Source organism: Gavialis gangeticus, unplaced genomic scaffold, assembly GCF_001723915.1.
Source record: "Gavialis gangeticus isolate Ggan-Ray unplaced genomic scaffold, GavGan_comp1, whole genome shotgun sequence".
Lineage (NCBI taxonomy): Eukaryota > Metazoa > Chordata > Crocodylia > Gavialidae > Gavialis > Gavialis gangeticus.
The window spans coordinates 65697564-65705129 of NW_017729022.1; the positions used below are offsets into that span (position 1 = coordinate 65697564).

General features: G+C 44.2%; 1 pseudogene; it reads right to left on the minus strand.

The window, feature by feature from the left end:
* Nucleotides 1–6255: 6255 nt before the first annotated feature.
* LOC109297032 lies at nucleotides 6256–7154 on the minus strand (annotated as a pseudogene).
* Between the last annotated feature and the right edge of the window lie 412 nt (nucleotides 7155–7566).

Below are 7566 nucleotides of genomic sequence, written 5' to 3' on the forward strand. Positions count from 1 at the left end.
AGGGCAGCCAATGCCCCAAGGCCACAGGCAAAAAACCCCACCTGCTCCAGCATTTAAAAGCCAGGCCAGCCTGCAGTGTTCCTATCCAGGTAAAAACAGAAGTTCTTGCTCTTGATTTTGCAGTTTGATCCCTGGCTCTCGTTCTGGCTCCTGATTCTGGTAGGATCTTTAGCATATCCTGATTCCAGTGTTTGTTCATGATTCTGATTTGACCTCTGACTCTGGCTTCTGTTTTCTGATCCTGATTTAACCCTCAGCATATCCTGGCTCTGGCTCCTGATCCTGGTTTGACTCCTAGATTTTCTCAACTTTGTCTATGTCTCCTGATTCCAGTTCTGGCACCAGATCTCTCTGGACCTCCAGCTCTTTGGGAACCTGGCTTGGACTGCACCCATACTTTAGGTGATTATCCATTAGGCTAGACTGCCCATGCCCTGGTTCCTAATCAGCTGCATCAGGAGCAGAGACCTAAAGGAGGACAGTGAGCACATAAGCATGTTTTGGGTTAGATGCTATTTCATGTGAATGTGAGCTCAGCTGAGGCTTGTGTTTGTTGCTGTGCCTGAGTGCTGTCATCCCAGCCAGATGTAAGCAAATGCTTGTTTCCTAAGCCCTTTTGATGCCCAGTGTAAGTCTTCATGATCCATGGCAGCAACGAGCAGACAGGATTGCCAAGTATGACAGCAGGTCATGATCTCACTGTTGTTCTCAAGGCTGCGAACAGTTCCAGCAGATGCACCCGTCCTTCAGCATGGATAACAGGATGGCGTTGTTGCAGACTGTAGTGCCATATATTTTTCTGGACCATCTGGATTTAGCATGCATGAAGCTGCCACGCCAAACTGATGTACCACAGAATGGTAACACTTGGGAGCTGCCAGTTTCTAGACTGCTGTTGCCTCTATCTTCACACTGGCTGCCTGCCTCTGCCACTCTGGGCTACTGCTGCACAGGTCTCTAGGAAAGTGGACTTCCTCAGTATGAATTTCTCTTGCAGTGCTGCTTGTTTCAGCACAACCCCTCCTATCAGTCCATGCTTTTTGACCTTAGAAGTAGTATTCAGCAAACTAAGGATGGTTCTGGAGAAAGCCATCTGCAGCTGCTGTCAGGATATCCTAATTTCTGGTGGCTTTCTGCCATCAGGAGAAAGCAGACTGCACATACCTGTTAAATTCTCTCTCTCCTTCTGTGGTCTCACAGACCTTGGGGGCCTGTAACTGCTTTAACTACAGTCTTCCATCTCATCCTGTCTTGTGCAATCTCCTTTTATCTTGTCACATCTTTGCCTATCCCTCCTAGATCAGTTTTTATGTTATTTTTCCATTGTTGCCTTGGTCTACCTCAAAGTCTGATACCTTCCACATCACCTTCCAAAATCTGCCTCACGCCTTCTCTCATCAGTTCTTCCAACATGCTGTCCATTTCATTTTCTGTGTTTTTATCTTGCTCAAGACATCAGGTCTTTTGTAAAAGCTCACAAGCCCTTGATTGTCCTTTCTTCCATACTCCATGTGCTTGTACTGCACCAAATATTTTCCTTAGCACTTTGTCTTCAGAAACCCACAACCTTTTTCCCTTTGCCTTTGTCAGTTTCCAGGATTCACACGTGTATAAAAGGACAGGTTGAATAATTGTACTATAAAGCTGGATTTTAAGGTTGCTTGAGATTTTCCTTGATGCCATTATTTTATTCAGGCTCAACAGACATATATTAGCACTATAAATTCTTGCCTTAATTTCTTCAGTTATTTGATTGTCCTCAGTGATTAATATTTCTAAATATTTACATATCTCTATCTTTTCCGCATTATCATTCCCTATCCTTCTCTTCCTATGATTTGGAGATTTATTTCTGAACGTGATTATGTATTTTGTCTTGTTGACAAGGATAGCAAACCCAGCTTCTTTGGTATTTGACTCTATCATCTCTATATTCTTTTGTACCATTTCCATTTCCTCTCTTACTAGGCAGATATTGTCTGCACACACAAAAAGCTGGTGCAGTCTGTTCAGCTACAGACCTTCTCCTTCTTCACTGGATCTTTATGACCTTCTCAAGCATCAAGTTGAAAAGTGTTGGTGATAGTGCATCCCCTTGTTTGAACCTGCTCTTGATTTTCATCAGTCTGATGGCATTCCCCCAGTTCTCATGTAACTCCTTGATCCTTCAGTGCACATCTTAGTAAGGCATACCCATTTTCTGGGAATTCCACACCTCACCATGATCGACCCTAGTGACTCTCTTCTAATACTATCAAAAGCTTTGATGAAATCTCTATCAATGTGGAGTACATATTTCATAACTTCTTTCCAGCAATAATATCATTGAAAATATCTGATCACAAGTTGATCTATCTTTCTTGAAGCCACACCAGTAATCTTCCACAATTTCTTGCATATATGGGAGCAATCAGTTTAGCAGCGGTTGAAAAAAATCTTTTTACTTTGTGCACAGTAAGGAGATACCCTGATAATTATTACACTCAGTCTAGTACACCAACCTGATTGTAAATTGGGCATATTATTGCCTGCTTCCATTATTCAGGCATTCTTTCCTCTCTCTAGATCTTTTAAATCTTCTTGTGAAGTTAGTTCTTTAATGCTTCAAATCCATATTTCAGGCATTTGGCTGGAATGATTGTTTATCCCTGATACCTTATTTTTTCTGAGTTTTTTTTATTGAGAATCTGTATCTCCTCTAGCAAAGGCTGTACTATTTTGACTTCTGAAATTTGATATTCACACCTTTTCCTTCATTTTCATACTCTACATTTAGAAGCTCTTCAAAATATTATTTTTAAAAGTTCAGGATTGCTTGTCGTGCTGTCATCAGATTCCTGTTTTTGTCATGCAGCACTGTCAACCTCATCTGGTAGCCTCTTCTCCATTAATTAACTCCTTTAAACAGGGGTCTTACATTTTTTATTCCTGTTAAACTCTGCATCACAAAATTATCCATCTCAGCCCTTTTGTGCTGACCCTGCTGCAGCATGATTTGCTATTGCTCTATAATGCAAATGAGGGTTCACAGGGAAGGATACATTGGGTGACTAGAACTCAGATACATCATTAGGACCTGGTGCTGGTTGATTTCTAGCAGGTTAAGGAGACCAAGGCTAGGGACAGACATTCAAAAAGCCTGAGCCTGAATTGATTCAATTTTTGCAGGGTAGTCTAACCTGGCCAGGCTGAACTTGTTTGTAACCACACAGACATCCCCTGTGGACTGAAAAAATGCAGGCACATGCCTGCAGTGGCTCAGGCTAGAAGCCGGGGGGTGCTAGAACAGCCCTTCCTTCCCTTTTGCAGTGCAAAGCATTTAGTTACACAGCAGGGAGTTTCACAGGGAGTTGATAACAGAGCATTTAGCACCCCACAAAAACAAACAAAAGCCTCCCTCATTAGTTCAAGCTCTTCTTAAATAACTTTTTCCAAGGAAGGATTGAGGGACATTACCAGCTACTTGTTGATTAGCTCCAAAAAGCCCTAAGCAGACACTGTCCTGTCTGCCTTTGTCTTGTCTGCCTTACACAGACACATCTCAACATTAGCTAGCACACCACATGCTGGGTATGTCTGTGCTGGGAGGTTGGCGGTGGGGGAGGAGGGGATCCCTACTTGAGTAGGGAGAGATGAGGAGGGTGTTGGGGAGTAAGAGGAAGCCAGGCAGATGCCACTGTATCTGCAGTCTCTGCTGGAGCTCCAGCCAGAGAGTGGAGGGGCAGGGCTAGCTCTGCTTGGAGCCCTTGCAGTTTTCAAATAGCACTGTGTCCTTCAAGATGAGAAGTTGGCAGTTGAATCAGGGGACTTATTTGTGGCTGACCCATGGAAATTTAACTTGGAAACTCCCAGGCACCCTCTTCCAAATGCCACCTCCTTGAATTATGGCAAGTGTCCCATAATAAAGCAGGGGTAAGCAGGCCATACTACTGCAACACCTTGGGTATGTCCATCACATGCCTTGCCAACTTGTGTCTACAGGCATACTCCAAACCCAGATGTTTTTTGGTGAGGACCTTAGGCCCCAGTCCCTGGTGTGCACAAATGTTAATCTGCTACCAAATCCAGTAAATCCTTCTGCACATGTAGATGTATGATTTCCCCCATGTACTGCTCTGCATTCAAGCATGGGTTAGAGTCCTGATTGTCCACAGCTGAATTCTGATTGGTTGATTGTGCCTTTGGATGATATCACCATGATACATCATTTGTATCATGTGCATAGTTGGTGCATAGTGGGGAATTCATAACTTTGAAAGTAAGATATCTTTTTTTCTATTATGTTCAATGGGGGAGAACAAACTAGTAATAGGATTTTCTTGCTAAATAACTCACCTGCTCAATCTCTCTCTCTCTCTTTTTAACAAAAATAATCATTTTTAAAAATCCGTGGAAGCTTTTGTTGCGAGGACTGTTAAACATGGAACAAATTTTCATGTCCTCTAAACTACTTCTCCCTGTCTGTCTTTCCCCCCTGCCATTTTTCTTCTCCTCTCCCTTTATAGTCTATGACATTTCTTTCTTGCTTTTAGTCTGACCTCCCAGTATGAGTTGCTTTTCTTTGCTGAACCCATTCTTTGAGGACAGAACAGGAACTAGGAGGAAGAGGAGCTGGGTCAATGGGGTTATGGGTCAGAGAAAGAAAGGGCTTCTCAACAAGTCTTAAACTGCTCCCATATCAGAGAATCATAGAAAATTAGGGGTGGAGGGGACCTCAGGAAGCCATCTAATCCAAACTCCTGCTCAGAGCAGAACCATTCCCAACTAGGTCATCCCAGCCAAATCTTTCTCTAGTTGGGTTTTGAAAACCTCCAAGGATGGAGCTTCCATCACCTCTTTGGGTAACCTGTTCCAGTGTTTTACTATCCTCCTGGTGAGAAAATTCTCCCTAATATCTAACCTAAACTTCCTTTGCTGCAACTTGAGACCATTGCTCCTTGTTCTTTCATCTGCCACCACTGAGAACAGTTTAGCTCCATTGTTTTTCAAACCAGCCTTCAGGTAGTTGAAGGCTGCTGTTAAGTCCCCTCTCATTCTCTTCTTCTCTAGACTAAATAGTCCCAGTTCCCTGAGTCTTTCCTCACAAACCATGTGCCCCAGCCCCCTTACCATTTTGTCACCCTCTGCTGGACTCTCCAATTTGTCCACATCCTTTCTGTAGTGGGGGGCCCAAAACTGAACACAGTACTCCAGATGTGGTCTCACCAGTGCTGAATAGAGGGGAATAAACATTTCCCTTGACCTGCTGGCAGCACACCTACCAATGCAGCCCAGTATGCTGTTAGCCTTCTCTGTAACAAGGGCACACTGTTGGCTTTTATTCAGCTTATTGTCAATTGTAACCCCCAGGTCCTTTTCTGCAGAGCTGCTGCCCAGCCAGTCAGCCCCCAGCCTGTATTGGTGCATGGGATTGTTCTGTCCTAAGCGCAGAACTCTGCACTTGTCCTTATTGTACCTCATGAGATTTCTTTTGGTCAAATCCTCCAAATTGTCTAGGTCACTCTGAATCCTAGCCCTACCTTGCAGCATATCTACTACTCCCCCCAGCTTGGTGTCATCTTCAAACTTGCTGAGGGTGCACTCTATACCATCTTCCAGGTCATTGATAAAGACATTGAACAAAATCAGCCCCGGGACCAACCGCTAGGGCACTCCACTTGATACCAGCTGCCAACTAGACATCAAGCCATTGATTACTACCTGATGGTTCAGCCAGTTTTCTATCCACTATCCAGTCCACTCATCCAGCCTGTACTTCCTTAGCTTGCTGGCAAGAATGTTGTGGGAAACTGTATCAAAAGCCTTGCTAAAATCAAGGTATACAAGATCCACTGGTCTCCCTGCATTTACAGAGCCAGTCATCTCATTACATATCCCAACAGGTCAAATTCTTTTCTGAGAGTTCAGTATAAATGATTATGTATATCCCCCCACCTATGCATAGAAATAAAAACCACCCACGATTAAAAGATTCTAAAGGTTACAGAGTCAAGTGCTGAAAAAGTTAGGACATACCAGGGTTTCACGCCCTCTGTGCATAAGCATTATGAAACTGTCTTAGGTTTCATACATTTTTTAGATGAGACCCTTCCCTATTCATTGCACAGGATGGACAATGCTCAGTGAAAAAGCAGCTTTTGAATATTTTAATTTCTCCTTGTTTGAAGTGTGGTTCATTGCTTCAGTTACTATTTACTATTCAACCTATGCTCTAAGAACAGAATTACCCATTTCTTTATGGGCTTTTCTGTGGTGCTTCCACTATGGTATCTCACTGAAATAAGCAAACAGCTTATTTCATGACATCACCGTTACATGAGGGGGAATTATTCTAGTTTTACAGGTGGAGAACTGAGGCTCAGAGAGCTATACCAGTATATAAAAGTGCCCACTAATGTCTTCATATTCATATTTGCTGGCAACAAACATGGCTGTGACCCAAGCCAGCTGCAGGGTCTTCTTGGACACGATGTTGTTCTGCAAAAAACGGTCTATGATAGCAGCTGTCAAGTACATGGTCTCTTGCAGCAGTCTGAATTTCATTTGCACCTCCACAAGCCAGTCAATGAGTATAGCATGCATATTTCCAGTGACTTCCTTGCCCAACAGGAATTTTGGTCTGATAGCTTGTTGTTCCTCAAGAACTCTCAGTTATCTGTAGGTGTCTTTCACATATTCACTGCAGAGATTTGGGTCAGAATCATCATCTGCATCTACATCAAGCAACATATCAGAAAAGGCTTGACAGTATTTCCTCCACTGGCATACATCCAGATGTTTCCATTGTGGTTGGGGATGGAAGCTCCAACTTGGCAGGTTCCTGGACCTGCTCCTCTTCCTTTAGAGGCTCAACAGTGCCCTCCACAGCTTTTGCAGCTTTCCTGGCAGCAGGCTTGTCCTCAGCTGTGGGCTTGGCTTCCTTCTTGAGGGCAGCTTTAGGCTGAGGCTCCTCGCACATGCGGTTGCTGATGTCCCCCAGGGCCCTGCAAGACCGCAGGCCAGGCTTGGCCATGGTGCCCCACAGCTTGGTGCCCACTGCTGCCGCCCCACTGGCCTTGGGCTTGTTCTCAGCGTTGGTGCTCATGTTGTTCCTGGTGACCTGCAGTGCCATGGCCCCGCACACCGCTACTGCCCAATTTTGGGTGCCCAATTCAAGTGTCTAACTTTTCAGGGAACTTAGAATTCTATAGTGCTTTCCATACTCAAAGCATAGCTCCCATTGGCTTTACTGGAGACTCTGAGTGTGCAGCACATCTGTAAATCCAGACAAACAGAAAACAGCAAAAACCCTGGTCTGGAATCTGACCATTTCCAGTGCCAGGCACTTCCTGGTACTAATTCACTCTCAGTTTTCCTGTCTGGCTTCACTTGCTCTCACTCTCACAGACACCTCTGTTTGGCTCAGGGCCAGTCTTCAGGTGGTGACAAGATTTCTCAGTGCAGCTGGGAGCCCTGAGATACATCTGGGAAGAAAAAGAGGAGTGAAGGCAGCCACATTGAATATGATCTCAACAATAAGACTTTAGCCTTTAGCAAAGTCTGCACCTCCCCTGGGAATCCTTGCTA